We start from the raw sequence: 17574 nt of genomic DNA on the forward strand, positions 1-17574 counted from the left end.
TATCAATCATCATTATAAATTTTAACATTATTGACAAAGATTAATCATAATTGTATATTTTATTTGTAACATGAGCTATATGTATAAAATATCCGTCCAATTCAATTTCAAATCTAAAGATTATATCAACAATTATCCTGTATTATTTCACATTTTACATAAAGCTCATGAATCTCATGCATTGCATACATACATTGTTCTTTATTCTTGTTATTTGCATAATTTATTATTATTATAGGTTCAGATTATATGTTTTTGTTATATCTGAAGATGCCCCAAACGGCGAAAACGTTCATATATCTTATTAAATAGCAAATAAACATTTGCAAGTTGATATGTCTTAAGATTGAAAATTTATTATATACTTATTTAATAGATGGCTAGGTGAGTAGATGGATAGATAATAGACTGATGGATGGCAGGATGGGACGGACAGATGGATAGGTATAATACCGGCTCCGGAACAATTTTTCCCTTGAAATTATTCAAGTCTTCTTCACAGGGAGCTTTACCTGAAAGCATAATATATACGTCACAGTAGGTACGCTAACAGAAAACCACAATTCAAGTCACACAGAGTTTGTGTGCACTCAAAGTAGGGTTTCTGGCGCCTTGCCAGCCCACTTGAGTTGTGTGGATATACAGGGAAAAATTAGGACGGTGTCGGGTGTAGTTCCTGGGTAGCTCAGTCGGTAGAGCATTCGTGCGCTGCGAAGGGTCCCAGGATCGATACCCGGCTCCGGAACAATTTTTCCCTTGAAATTATTCAAGTCTGCTTCACAGAGAGCTTTACCTGAAAGCCAGATTTGGAGATGGATAAGTATTTGGCTGTATAGATGAATGAATGAATGAATGAATGAATGAATGAATGAATGAATGAATGAATGAATGAATGAATGAATGAATGAATGGTAAATGGACTGGCGGACGGATGCATAGATAAATGGATGGATGAAAGAGCGGACGGAAAGATGGATAGGTAGGGCCTAAGTGCAGTGGTGTCATTCTAATTTTTTAACAACCGCTTCTACGAATTGCGGAAAATTTAACAAGCGGTTCGGACGAATCGGTGCGAACCGGCTGAATGACACCACTGAGTAAGTGGATGGATTGGATTGGTTGGTTGGTTGGTTGGTTGGTTGGTTGGTTGGTTGGTTGGTTGGTTGGTTGGTTGGTTGGTTGGTTGGTTGGTTAGTAGGTGAATAGATAAATGGGAGAATAAATGGATGGATAGATTGTCGGATGTTAGGAGAGCAGGAAGGAAGAAAGTAGGCCTAAGTTACAAGAAAGAGATTAGAGGAAGAGAAGTAAGAATTGAAAATAAGAAAGGAACAAAAAAAGAAAGAAAGAAAGAAAGAAACAAAGAAAGAAATTTTCTTCATTTAAAAGATATGGAAGAAAAAAGTAAACTAAGAAAGTAGTAAGTAAAAAAGAAAAAAAAAGAGATTAAAGAGATCAAAAGTAAAAGATGAAATTGGGAAGAATGGTAAGCCAGATGCACCTAAATAAAAAAAGAAAAGGTGCCGTTAGATGTAAATTATAAAATAAATAGAGACTAGAGGATAAAAGAAGAAATAAGAACAGTAAGAAAGAATTGATTTAAATAGGAGGCACAAAGCAAGGAGAGAGAAGAAAGAAATGAATGGGAAATAAATGTGAGGAAGTAAATGATGAAGAAATGAATGAAATAAAAAGACAATAAATGGGAAATGGAAAGTTTAGGAATAACAATAAAAATAAATAAAGAAGAAAGGTAAAGAAAACAGAAAATTGAAGTATGAAAGGAAGGTAGAGATGAAATAAGAGATAAACTGATAAACTTATATTGCAAACAGTAACGAACTTAATGAAGCTACGAGACTTCCACGCTTCTTTTCAAAAACTCGGCCGCAACACGCCAGAGTTGATAAAATGAAATTGAGTAGGTATAGAGTTTCATAAAACATCCCAATTGTACAGCGACACGTTCCATACAGCGGCGGGAGATATACTTTTTCATGAAAAGGATAGCTTTCATGAAAATACTGCATAGCCCTGAGCGGAGAATGCAAATTTCAATATTTGCTTCAACTTTGTTTGAAAGTTCCCCTCTCCGATCAATACACAACCTCATGTGAAGCAAACCGCCCGCCTGGGGATAGAACCGGTACCTTTCATGTCTTAAATGTTCTGAAAATTAAGTCAAACTTTTCACACAATATAAATCTTAGATGTCCGAAGAAATATGCAAAAAGGGCTGTTACACTGCTTTAGACCGCGACGCTACGGCGCGGGACATACCATACAGAAGGTAATAATGACGGTGAAGAAATTTGATTTCGAGGCTTCACGTTTAAAGCATACATTACATCGAGAACGTGATTTTTGGCTTTGTCTGCTGTATATATCAATTTGGTCTGTGCTATTATGTCTGTCTTGTTCACATTTTATTGCCTACTAATCAATTTATACGAGAATAATGCACGTGAAATGTAATAATTAATCATCTTTCCATACGACCCATATTGTTTGTTGTTTAGTCAACTGTCCGAAGACAGATTTGTACTTCATAAGTGACACCAATAAGGCATCACTCATGAGTAGGGAAAGGAAGTTCATGCATTTGCATATTTGTTCTCTATCGTTGTGTGAATGTGCTGAAAGATTATCTACATGAATAAAAAATTTCTGAATACAATGATATTACTTTTATTTTGCATAAAAGTGCATATTTTGTCTTTATTTATAAAATCATCATATTTTAACATTTATGCAGGGAAACTGCATATTATGTATGTTTATTTGTCTTTCCCTCATTTTTAAAGTGTGTAACCTCGCAAACACGACTAATTTATGTTTATGAATTTTGAACGTAACGATGACGCCCTCATAGGGAGCCTCTCAAGTTAGCAATTGGTATTCCTTTACTACAGTCTTTAGCAGATTTCGATAGAACAATATCCAGTTTAACATCAGTTGCAGGAAATGTAGGAGATAAAGTGAACGAGAAAACAGCAAATATTCTTTCCAAAAACCCTGGCTATTATCAACTTAAAGAAATTCAAGATATTCTCGAAGGAAAAACACCCCAAAAACCAACAAACTTTTCTATAGAACAGCTCCCAGCTTTTGTGCAAGCCCCTCTTATTTCTTGTGTGTAGAACGAAATTTTTCGCGCTACAAAGCTATGCTGAGAGACAACAGGCGAAGAATGACAACAGAAAACATACGTCACTGCTTAGTTGTGAACTGTAACAGCATAAAATATAGAGCATTCAGCAATGAGGCAAGCACTTCAAAAACCATAGACTAAACATATAAGTTACCTATACCTTATTATTCTGTTAAAATAATCTCAGACCGATAATGCATATTTTGTAGCATATTTATCTATTTTTACGGCATAAATGCTACATATTCTTCACGTTTTTAGGGCATGAACTTCCTTTTCCTGCTCATGAGGCAACTAAGCCAGGAGATAATGGGATAGGGTGGCCAGTTCCGTTCCCCCTCTATTGCATACACCGCTGGCTAGTAACATATTATTAGGGCTACACTAAATACACTTCAGTTGCATACAAACAATATTGTTCTTTCTCTGACCTATCGTCAAGTGAGGTATAGAACACATATCAGCCAGATCCTCAATCAGAGGTGATGATCCATATTAGGCTATATTAATGATGGTCTATCGTCTGATATCTTCTCCTGCCACGAACTTTTCTCCCATTCATCATTCCTTCCAGTGCATCCTTCAATAGTTAGTTTCTTCTCAGCCAGTGACAGTCAATTTCTTTTTCTCTTCCTGATCAGTTTGAGCATTTATAATTATGTAATCTATTCAATTATGGACACTCTTCGTGATTTAGAATATTGTGAATGGTAAATTGAAAAATGCAGCTGTTCAAATAGCATTTAACGAAAAATAGTTTCCTAAAAGAGATTAATACAGGCCAGACTAAGCTAATTTCGTGATACTAAGGTTTTGGTGCAAAAATAAGGTTCAAATTTAAAAAATGAGTGTTTTTAAACGTACATTATTAGATGTCAGGAAGTTATATATCAGCATTTTTACCTCAAATTTATACAATAGTTACAAACAATCAGTATATATAAACAACACAATTTAGCATTCTAGAACGGTTGGTGTAATTTCGTGATAATACAAGAGTATTTTCTTGATAGTCCTTAAATTCAAAATATTTAGGCATATTTAGTGAAATTTTAAATTCTTCAGTCATATTCATACCTACAACTCAAACGATTAAAGTTCTTCCTATATTCTGAAAGGTCTTTGAAAGGCTGATTTTGAATTTATGGCTTGAAACATATTTGAAATGAAAAGATCGTGGAAAACTCATTTCACACATTTTAACGCAAAAGAAATATCTTAAAAACTACGGTACTGCAAAAAAGAGTTTGAGACAGTATGAACAATTTCAAAATTATTTTTATGTAGTTCACATAAAAACTTTCCATTAGGATAATCAATGTTAATCGGTAAGCAATAATTGAGGATGTTTTATAACAGACAGACTACTACTTTATCAAAAATCGATTTAAGTTCATTTTTGCCGTTGTTTTGAAGTCTGTTTATAAGATCAGAGAAGACATGTTTTCAAAGTCAGTCACTTACTCCAAATATAAAGAGAAACTGTTATGAAACCCACAGGGAACTTAAAAATTTATAACGTAATTAATTTTTTTAGTCCCCACAGTGCACTTTGGTATTTCCACACAATTAAGTTCCTGAATAGAACACGCGTTTCCACTTCATATATGACGATGAATATTGTATATTGTCAGTTGATGTCATATTGATTTTCAGTAATTTTTAGCTTCAATGAGAAATTTTAATTGAATCCTCAGGCTTGAAAATATAAGATCAATACTATACTGTATATACGTCGATTAATTATTATTAGCTGTTCCTCCCACAAAACTGAAATTGTAGTTTATTTGTGTGCCAATATTGATAGTTATTGTACGAAGGACTATAAGAATTTCTTCACATGCTGTTATTTTCCTGAATGTTCCAGAAAGCAATTTCACTTAAAAATAATGAAAATACCTGTAAATGAGCAATCATTCACTATCACATGTATGCGAAATAATATGCTCATCATAATCGAAGTAAATTGAATACTTTAATAATAAAAATAATAATAATAATAATAATAATAATAATAATAATAATAATAATAATAATAATAATCTTTATTAGTCACTAAACAATACAATTATAATAGGCTTCGTCACTATTGAATTACATCAGACAAACAATCATTAAATATTAAGAAACTCATCTATGCTATAAAAACTATTTTCAATTACAATTTCAATTAGAAAAGTCCTAACCGAATTACTAAAATTAATAGCTTCTTTTAAGTGTTTTGGTAATTTGTTATACAATTTAACACCTAAAAAAAACTATCAAGTGGTTTAATTAATCTGCAAGCAGGAATTGCCAAGTTAATTCTAGTTCTTGTGTTGTAATTATGTATATTTTCAGTAATTTGGTACATCAAATTATTCAAATGTACATATTTTACACAATCATCGTCGTTGTTCCTGCAATAAGTCCTATGTGACATATTTATCGATTTTCAAATTTTTGCTTTATTAAATAACTTAAATAATGATACAGGAAATAATAAAATCTCCCATATGTAATTATATTTCTTTGTTTCGAAAATGTAAGAATTCACAGTCTATTATGTACGGCTGCCATAGGATGAATAAATGTGTTTTTTCTTCCTACTGAAAAATTTTATATTTTACTCATAGGAGTTATTGCAGGAACAAAGACGATATGAATTAGGAAGAGTTAATATGGATAATTTTATTGTTTAAATAAGGATTTACAAGACTTTGTTTTCTTTAATGCCTAATTCAGTGACGATTTGCCGCTTTTCCCTTTTGTATTAATTTTCATTCTTTATTTTACTGTTTGAATTTGCCTTGCGTACTGTACTCTAAGTTTTTGAAGTGATCTTAATTGTTTTAGGCTGAACTTAATTTCATGAGAATATTTCCGTAAACAATGTCATAAGAAAGTTCATTGTTTTGACAACTGAGTGTACTTACTTGTTTTCGACTTTGGAAACTTTAAATAAACTGAATGTAAAAAAAATCGCTTATAGGCCTATATGAGGAAAATAATGATATAATATTCAATACCCTAACGCTTGATGGTCCTGAGAGGCTTTATTATACATCAGATCTTACAGCGGAACCCCCTATATCAGTTTATCTATGTCCATCTTAACTTACATGCATTTCAAATTATCTACTACCTCGCTGTAGCAGAAATACAGTAGTCGGTACTTTTAAATAAGATTGAAATCATAAGTTATGGTAACATTATATAAGACTTCAGTTCGAAGAGTTCCAAGTCCGTTAAATTTTTACGACTTTCCCAGTTAGGATTTACGGCTTACTGACCTCCTCTAAAACAGGCTTCGTGAAGCAGGACTAGGGCGATCAAGTAATCTGAAGAAACTTAAATTTGCTGGTTTGAGTAAATCTTTTACTGTAATTTATAGCGCTGTGTCAAAATTTGACAGTATTCACGATCATCTTTCAGTTGATTGAGAGAATTCTTAGCATTGCTAAAAACTTAACAAATTACAGCAGTGCTTCATAGTAAATGGAAGCAAATATAGCGATCAGTAAATGTTTATCCAAGCGATACGTCATAGCGGAAAACATTTTTTTTATAGAAATAAACTTGAGAAACATGTTTCGTAACGGAAACATGTAACTAATTCTCAGTTGATAAATACATCGCAATTATAATATTAATTTATGAAATAAATTTTATACTCCATAACGACCAATAGGCCTATTGTATGCTACCCTTAATACTGGTAACGTATCTATACAGGGCTTTCATTTCAAAACTTCCCAGTCTAAATAACTATAGTCCCGTCGCTCTAATTTCCGGCAGCCAATCGCGTTGCAGGGCGGCTACATTTAAACGTGTGCGTCTTATGATTCGCTGATTCATTTCTTAAGGCTCGATAAATACTTAATATAATCGCTCGCCATTTTAGCTCTTTCGTTGGCGTTCGCAGGAAGCACACGAAGACGTTATTTGCCGCTCAATTATTTCCTGAATTACATTGCGTTTGATTTATTATCATAGGAGCTACGACATGATAATGTTTAACGGTGTGGCAAATAGATTCCTCGTATGGTAGCTCGGCAACGTAAGAAGAAAAATGGCGAACGATACTACCTACCTAGACTTTATAGAGCCTTCACTTTCTAAGACGTAAGCAAAGAGGCGGAGTCACGCCGGAAATAACAGCGTCGAGACTATAATTCTGTGGTGTTTGGGTAAAGGGAGATAAGTCATAAAAATGAGTTCGGAGATAAATGAAAATTAAACTTGGAACCCTTATTACAAATAATTTTCTACACAAATAAAACACATCAACTGCTAGTATTCTTTGATTTTTGCACACCCACTTGTATAATTTAACTTGTGTGTTGATCTGGGGAACAAAATTCCATCCGCACAAAAAAATGACTTATACCCCTTTACCCGAACACCACAGAATTACTTAAATTGAATTAAATTTAACCAAAAACACGTCAATTTAGATATTGAGGGGGTAATCCGAAACCAGACCTAATTGCATTTTAGATTTCACCTCCCGCCCTCCAGCCGCCACCATTTTGAAATTTCAAATGGACCTCTGTATTGTTATAATTAAATCTGAAAGAGCATTCAATTGTTTATACACCTCATTCATTTGTTTTCGCATCTTTTATTTTCTATCGTCGCCTGGCAACCTGTATTTTTGTTATCAGTTGATTATAGGATGAAAACACATTTTATTTTGTGTAATTTCCTAAATTTAATTAATAAGGATGATTTATGTTCTCTCTTGAAGGGTTATACACCATTTTAAAATAATTTATTATACAAACACAACTATTACATGAAATGCTCAATAAGTTTTTGTAGCTTTATTCTCTTCAGCTCTAATCAACAATAACAACAATCGGGGTTGCCAGGCGACGATAGAAAACAAAAGATGAGAAAATAAATGAATGAGGTGTACAATTGAATACTCTTTCATATTTAAGTATAAAAATATAGGGGTGCCATTTGAAATTTCAAAGTGGGGTTGCTGGGATGGGAGTGAAATCTAAAATGCAATTAAGCCTGGTTTCAGACTTCCTCCTCAATGTCTAAATTGACGTGTTTTTTTGTTTAAATTGAATTGAATTTAAATGATTACTTATTTAGTCTGGGAAGTTTTGAAATGAAATCCGTATATTTTAATTTACAGAATATAAGCGCTAGGTAGAATGTGTGCACGTGAAGTTCGGTGGCGGCGCTAGCTAATGGGGCTAAGGTGAATAAAAGAGACCCGAAGGCTAGCATCGCAGCCTGAGGCTTATTGTACTTACCACTCCTGCAATTATATTAATCGCCGAACGGTGGCACTGTTGTACACTGGATTCCATTAATTCCGTCACAACGAAACTACGTCTTCCACCCTCAACCCTATCATGCACATGCGGCTTGACTAGCCTGTCTTGGATATTCCTGTTTTCAGTGATGTTCATGCTAGAGTAACTGCTGCGCCGTCATCAAAAATCAGAACTCGTTTGCGAAGTACGCCAACATTTCAAAACGTGACGGCATTAATGGAATAGATTGTACGTATACAGCACACTGCAGCATGAACTAATCCAGTGCTCATTCAAAGTTACTTGTCCTTGCCTTTCGTCTCTCCCCATCCCACAGAAATAGTTGGGATTTATTTCAGAACATTTATCAATCAAATTTACTTCTAATTTTAAATATGTATTGATACATCCAACTCAAACATTTTCTTAGCCATCAATTCACAGCTTATGTGAAGAAAGAAAACATATTGCCAAAAATAACATCTCCTGGAATTTCCATAACTTCAATATTCCGTTCCTAATAAACGTACAAAATATATATCACAGCTGTATGAACACTATTAAAATAAAAATAATTTAAAATTAATATAATTCAGACATTTTTCGGAGACTGCCTCCTTTAAGCCACGCTACAGCGCGGTCGATCACCTGAACCAGCCGTCGTGGTAAAGTCACTGAGGATGGAGAGGCAGTCTCCGAAACATGTCTAATTTTATTAAATTTAAATTGTTTTTATTTTAATAGTGTTCATACAACTGTGATATATATTTTTTACGTTTATTATCTAATCCATGGACACTGTTTAATTGACCCATATGTGTGATTTAAATTCCGTTCCTAATTTTGGCTATTTTCAGTTTTGCAGTGAACTACAGACACTGTTTATACAGTCAATGTAAGTTTTCTGTAAAAGTGTGGAATCCGCGAAGGAACATGTGTCGATCTTATTATAACTGTAATAATTCCATATATTTGTGTATATTTGCTTTTCAAGTCGCCTCACATATGCACACCTTTTTCATTGTTTCTTTATTTGGGTTGCAAGGAGTAGTGAAGTGCATTCTATAGCCTCTCCTACTGAAATCCCATCCTCATTTACAACCTGGTACAACCTGTTTTTAACAAACTGGGGACCGAGTCACAGCGGTATAACTGTTTCATCAAAAACAGAGGAAACGTCATTCCAGCATGCTGACCTGCCACGGCATGCATGAGCGTCCCCCAAGTGGTGAAAAGGGAATATGGTCGGTGGAGTTGTCTGACAGTCCTCCCGGCTAACCAACGACAGGCGTGGTCCTCCAAACAGTTTGGGAGGGGGGTTGCATGTAGGTAATATAACCGCCTTAATATAAAATTATGGTGTCTACATTAAAACGATTATATTTTTTGCTACATCACTCTCCAATATTGAAAAGGAAGGGAGTTAATGTCTTTGTCAAGAACTCAGCACTAGTTAACAATAACAATATTATTTTATTAGTTTTCGTGAAGAAAATGTAGAATTTCTTCCTCAAGTCTTGAATAGGAGGGAATATTTATTTTCTCAGTACTAACTTACGGAATTAGAATGACGCTAGCGAAGCCATTGTCTAACAGATTATTACAAAACAATATTATTGTCGTCTGCCCAGGAACATCAATTAGCTAACGTGTTTTTAGTTCGCATTTATTGAAAGAATGCTGGTTGAACAATGAGACCGGAACAGGTCACTAGGCCTAGATTCTTGACTTTGTTGATGATTATGATGGTTTGCTAATTAATGACCAGGGTGCGAATTAACGGGAGGATAGGGGAATTCCCCTCCCCCCCCCCTGTTGGAAAGTTATCCCCCTCTCATAAATTCATATTAACATCCCTGTCAGGGATAACTTCTATCCCCCCCCTCACAAAATATAATTGTTTTAATACAAGTATATATACTTTATAAAGTACAAAGTAAGCAAAGAAAATAATATTTCTGTATTATCATCACCGGCAAGCTGACAACAATCAATAACTTAGGAATTACACATCTTAAGCCTGTTCACGGATATAATTTATGATCAAGATGCAAGACAAGCAACTCAGAGTGACCAAGCGTTGAGCCGTATCGAATGAGAATAATAATAATAATAATAATAATAATAATAATAATAATAATAATAATTATTATTATTATTATTATTATTATTATTATTATTATTATTATTATTATTATTTTATGTACGGTATTCTCTATCTAGGAATCTATGCCTCCTTCATCAAAAATCTTAATTCGCACCCTGTTAATGACGGTTACATTTTAAATGGCTGTTTTCCGATTGTTTCTCGATATTGAATATAATGATCTGTTACATTTTGTTTGCACATAAAATTGTATATTTAGTCAGCAGTCCAAAGACTGGTTGGAACCTCATAAGTGACTCAATAAGACATCACTTAGAAGGCAACAAAGCCAGTAATCTGGGGTACGTTGGCCAGCTCCCATTCCATATATACATAATTAGTGAGTGTAAGCAAGTGTTGCATAAATATCGTGACAAAAATTCACATAAAATTGTATATTTAGTCAGCAATCCAAAGACTGTTTGGAACCGCATGTGACCCAATAAGACATCACTTAGAAGGAAACAAAGCCAGTAGATATGGGGTAGGTTGGCCAGTTCCCATTCCACCTATACATAATTAGTGAGTAATAGCAATTGTTGTGTAAATATAGTGACAAATATGCATATAGATGTATATTTAGTTAGCAGTCCGAAGACTGGTTGGAACCTCGTAAGGGACCCAATGAGACATCACTTAGAAGGCAACAAAGCCAGTAGATATGGGGTAGGTTGGCCGATTTCCATTCCACCTGTACATAATTAGTGAGTAGTAGCAACTGTTGTGTAAGAGAATTAAATATTGTGTAAGACAATATGAAACTGTAAGAACGGCACATGTCCTGTTATGAATTCAATAATTTTCTTCATATTTTAACTTCAGTTAATTTATTTTTGTTTCATATTAAGGTGGTGTGTAACTGAAAAACGAATCGTATTCTAACCTGTTTTAATATCTGATATTATGGGCAATTGCCTTAAGCAGTAATAATGTATTTTAATTGTGGGACACAAACAGAAGACTTGGCTATCTTCAATAAGTTCTATGCAATCGAATGTCCCCCCTCTTCTCTCAGATTAAAAGTGCTGGCGCCGCCACTGACTCCAGAATTTTTCTGCTTAGTGTTCTCATAAATTACAACATGATCTCAAAATTATTTGTCAGATAGTTAAATTGCACATGAAAACTCATGTGTACGTCCTATAAACAAGCAGAATTATGCAACATTTTGTTGAAAGCAGAGTGTAGTGCATACTTTATGTGATAACAAGGATGTTTTCGAGAAATATCGATTAATAATAGTGAACTAACAGTGCGCAAGGGTCATGCTTCACGCTCCACGTGATTTCTACCAAGTTAATTGCTAGAAGCGTACGTAAATTCAATGAAGACTTACCTGAAATCCTTGTATGAATGTAGAAATGTGTTTGCAAGCACAAAATCGCTTCAAGTGTTCTTGAAGCTCTCCGTACAATATCTGTTGATAATCAGCTTTAAATATTTAACACTTCGGATATATTAAATCATTAGTTATAATATTTATATTACTGCAATATTATTTCGATTTCTCGCATATAATCGCAGTATTCGTTAAAGATTCCCGCCACACCATTTTAATTCGTAGCTGTTTTTATCTGTGTACTTAAAATGAAACATAAGTGTAATAATTTTGAAGCAAGACATGCCTAATTTCTTCCTGTTTCGTGGACGTGGTCACATTAACGCGAAACGAAATATTAATGGCAAGTACCAAATTGAGATGTCTGCAAGACAGAAATAAGAATAAACAAACCGCAATTTAGTTTGCAGCTATTGAAATGATCACGCATAAATCCAGAAACCGCTGCGATAATCGAAGCACAACAATTGACTGGCGCGGAGCGAGCGAGCGCAGAGCGGACTGCTTGCCTGGTCCAGCCGAAACATCTGCTCCACGATCAATGACGCGCATGTGTCAACATCTCCCGAGTCCCACACTTTTTTATAAGAGCCATTTTTAGGATACTAGATTAACATTTTTGGGGGATTCTTCCTAGTGATGGCGACCTTGTTAGTTGAAGGTGAAGTGACAACGCTGTTTCTTTCCAGCTATTCGTATTTCGCAAGAGATTGCATCTTCGTTAAATCCGTGCAAGCCCGACGAATCTTCTGTCTCTGTCGTCGCTCCCCAGACCCAGTACGCTGCACGGTCTCCGTTGAAAGTGATCCTGATAACCCTGCAGGTGCATTTCCCTGTTTTCGCAATGTTAGAAAATATTCTTTTACTTCCACGAGTAATAATGAGGTATACATCCACAAGTTCATATCGTCGTTGTTCCTGCAAACTCCTATGTGACTTATTTATCGATTTTCAGATTTTTGCTCTATTAATTAGGCTAACTTAAATAGTGATATAGGAAATAATAAAATCTCCTATATGTAATTATACATCTTTGTTTCGAAAATGTAAGAATTCAGTCTCCTATGTACGACTGCCATAAGATGAATAAATGTGTTTTTCCTTCCTCCTGAAAGATTTTATATTTTACACATAGGAGTTATTGCAGGAACAACGACGATATATGCATCCTTTAAAGAGTTTCCCAATTTTATTAAGTGCTATAATAATAATAATAATAATAATAATAATAATAATAATAATAATAATAATAATAATAATAATAATAATCAGCAGCAGCAGCAGAGCATAGGTTATTATGAAACTAAGAAAAAGAAACCCTGGTTTGATGAATCATAATAATAATAATAATAATAATAATAATAATAATAATAATAATAATAATAATAATCAGCAGCAGCAGAGCATAGGTTATTATGAAACTAAGAAAAAGAAACCCTGGTTTGATGAATCATAATAATAATAATAATAATAATAATAATAATAATAATAATAATAATAATAATAATAATAATAATAATAATAATCAGCAGCAGCAGAGCATAGGTTATTATGAAACTAAGAAAAAGAAACCATGGTTTGATGAATAATAATAATAGTAGTAGTAATAATAATAATAATAATAATAATAATAATAATAATAATAATAATAATAATCAGCAGCAGCAGAGCATAGGTTATTATGAAACTAAGAAAAAGAAACCCTGGTTTGATGAATCATAATAATAATAATAATAATAATAATAATAATAATAATAATAATAATAATAATAATAATAATCAGCAGCAGCAGAGCATAGGTTATTATGAAACTAAGAAAAAGAAACCATGGTTTGATGAATAATAATAATAGTAGTAGTAATAATAATAATAATAATAATAATAATAATAATAATAATAATAATAATAATAATAATAATAATCAGCAGCAGCAGAGCATAGGTTATTATGAAACTAAGAAAAAGAAACCCTGGTTTGATGAATCATAATAATAATAATAATAATAATAATAATAATAATAATAATAATAATAATCAGCAGCAGCAGAGCATAGGTTATTATGAAACTAAGAAAAAGAAAACCTGGTTTGATGAATCATAATAATAATAATAATAATAATAATAATAATAATAATAATAATAATAATAATCAGCAGCAGCAGAGCATAGGTTATTATGAAACTAAGAAAAAGAAACCCTGGTTTGATGAATCATAATAATAATAATAATAATAATAATAATAATAATAATAATAATAATAATAATAATACTAATCAGCAGCAGCAGAGCATAGGTTATTATGAAACTAAGAAAAAGAAACCATGGTTTGATGAATAATAATAATAGTAGTAATAATAATAATAATAATAATAATAATCAGCAGCAGCAGAGCATAGGTTATTATGAAACTAAGAAAAAGAAACCCTGGTTTGATGAATCATAATAATAATAATAATAATAATAATAATAATAATAATAATAATAATAATAATAATAATAATAATAATACTAATCAGCAGCAGCAGAGCATAGGTTATTATGAAACTAAGAAAAAGAAACCATGGTTTGATGAATAATAATAATAGTAGTAATAATAATAATAATAATAATAATAATAATAATAATAATAATAATCAGCAGCAGCAGAGCATAGGTTATTATGAAACTAAGAAAAAGAAACCCTGGTTTGATGAATCATAATAATAATAATAATAATAATAATAATAATAATAATAATAATAATAATAATAATAATCAGCAGCAGCAGAGCATAGGTTATTATGAAACTAAGAAAAAGAAACCATGGTTTGATGAATAATAATAATAGTAGTAATAATAATAATAATAATAATAATAATAATAATAATAATAATCAGCAGCAGCAGAGCATAGGTTATTATGAAACTAAGAAAAAGAAACCCTGGTTTGATGAATCATAATAATAATAATAATAATAATAATAATAATAATAATAATAATAATAATAATAATAATAATCAGCAGCAGCAGAGCATAGGTTATTATGAAACTAAGAAAAAGAAACCCTGGTTTGATGAATCATAATAATAATAATAATAATAATAATAATAATAATAATAATAATAATAATCAGCAGCAGCAGAGCATAGGTTATTATGAAACTAAGAAAAAGAAACCCTGGTTTGATGAATCATAATAATAATAATAATAATAATAATAATAATAATAATAATAATAATCAGCAGCAGCAGAGCATAGGTTATTATGAAACTAAGAAAAAGAAACCCTGGTTTGATGAATCATAATAATAATAATAATAATAATAATAATAATAATAATAATAATAATAATCAGCAGCAGCAGAGCATAGGTTATTATGAAACTAAGAAAAAGAAACCCTGGTTTGATGAATCATAATAATAATAATAATAATAATAATAATAATAATAATAATAATCAGCAGCAGCAGAGCATAGGTTATTATGAAACTAAGAAAAAGAAACCCTGGTTTGATGAATCATAATAATAATAATAATAATAATAATAATAATAATAATAATAATAATAATAATCAGCAGCAGCAGAGCATAGGTTATTATGAAACTAAGAAAAAGAAACCCTGGTTTGATGAATCATAATAATAATAATAATAATAATAATAATAATAATAATAATAATAATCAGCAGCAGCAGAGCATAGGTTATTATGAAACTAAGAAAAAGAAACCCTGGTTTGATGAATCATAATAATAATAATAATAATAATAATAATAATAATAATAATAATAATAATAATAATAATAATAATCAGCAGCAGCAGAGCATAGGTTATTATGAAACTAAGAAAAAGAAACCCTGGTTTGATGAATCATAATAATAATAATAATAATAATAATAATAATAATAATAATAATAATCAGCAGCAGCAGAGCATAGGTTATTATGAAACTAAGAAAAAGAAACCCTGGTTTGATGAATCATAATAATAATAATAATAATAATAATAATAATAATAATAATAATAATCAGCAGCAGCAGAGCATAGGTTATTATGAAACTAAGAAAAAGAAACCCTGGTTTGATGAATCATAATAATAATAATAATAATAATAATAATAATAATAATAATAATAATAATAATAATCAGCAGCAGCAGAGCATAGGTTATTATGAAACTAAGAAAAAGAAACCCTGGTTTGATGAATCATAATAATAATAATAATAATAATTATAATAATAATAATAATAATAATAATAATAATAATAATAATCAGCAGCAGCAGAGCATAGGTTATTATGAAACTAAGAAAAAGAAACCCTGGTTTGATGAATCATAATAATAATAATAATAATAATAATAATAATAATAATAATAATCAGCAGCAGCAGAGCATAGGTTATTATGAAACTAAGAAAAAGAAACCATGGTTTGATGAATCATAATAATAATAATAATAATAATAATCAGCAGCAGCAGAGCATAGGTTATTATGAAACTAAGAAAAAGAAACCCTGGTTTGATGAATCATAATAATAATAATAATAATAATAATAATAATAATAATCAGCAGCAGCAGAGCATAGGTTATTATGAAACTAAGAAAAAGAAACCCTGGTTTGATGAATCATAATAATAATAATAATAATAATAATAATAATAATAATAATAATAAAAATAATAATCAGCAGCAGCAGAGCATAGGTTATTATGAAACTAAGAAAAAGAAACCCTGGTTTGATGAATCATAATAATAATAATAATAATAATAATAATAATAATAATAATAATAATAATAATAATAATCAGCAGCAGCAGAGCATAGGTTATTATGAAACTAAGAAAAAGAAACCCTGGTTTGATGAATCATAATAATAATAATAATAATAATAATAATAATAATAATAATAATAATAATAATAATCAGCAGCAGCAGAGCATAGGTTATTATGAAACTAAGAAAAAGAAACCCTGGTTTGATGAATCATAATAATAATAATAATAATAATAATAATAATAATAATAATAATAATAATAATAATAATAATAATAATAATAATCAGCAGCAGCAGAGCATAGGTTATTATGAAACTAAGAAAAAGAAACCCTGGTTTGATGAATCATAATAATAATAATAATAATAATAATAATAATAATAATAATCAGCAGCAGCAGAGCATAGGTTATTATGAAACTAAGAAAAAGAAACCATGGTTTGATGAATAATAATAATAGTAGTAATAATAATAATAATAATAATAATAATAATCAGCAGCAGCAGAGCATAGGTTATTATGAAACTAAGAAAAAGAAACCCTGGTTTGATGAATCATAATAATAATAATAATAATAATAATAATAATAATAATAATAATAATAATAATAATAATAATCAGCAGCAGCAGAGCATAGGTTATTATGAAACTAAGAAAAAGAAACCATGGTTTGATGAATAATAATAATAGTAGTAATAATAATAATAATAATAATAATAATAATAATAATAATAATCAGCAGCAGCAGAGCATAGGTTATTATGAAACTAAGAAAAAGAAACCCTGGTTTGATGAATCATAATAATAATAATAATAATAATAATAATAATAATAATAATAATAATAATAATAATGATAATAATAATCAGCAGCAGCAGAGCATAGGTTATTATGAAACTAAGAAAAAGAAACCATGGTTTGATGAATAATAA

The 17574-nt window shown here is 30.8% G+C and overlaps 1 protein-coding gene across 1 annotated transcript in view; it reads right to left on the reverse strand.

Moving 5' to 3' along the window:
• Nucleotides 1-12383, reverse strand: part of s-cup (stanley-cup) — a 340619-nt gene extending 328236 nt beyond the window's left edge. Inside the window, exon 1 of the mRNA XM_069825936.1 lies at nt 11889-12383. The gene's annotated coding sequence lies outside the window, so the exon portion shown is untranslated. The remainder of the gene's footprint in view (nt 1-11888) is intronic.
• Nucleotides 12384-17574: the final 5191 nt, after the last annotated feature.

The sequence above is a fragment of the Periplaneta americana genome, chromosome 5, assembly GCF_040183065.1.
Source record: "Periplaneta americana isolate PAMFEO1 chromosome 5, P.americana_PAMFEO1_priV1, whole genome shotgun sequence".
NCBI lineage: Eukaryota > Metazoa > Arthropoda > Insecta > Blattodea > Blattidae > Periplaneta > Periplaneta americana.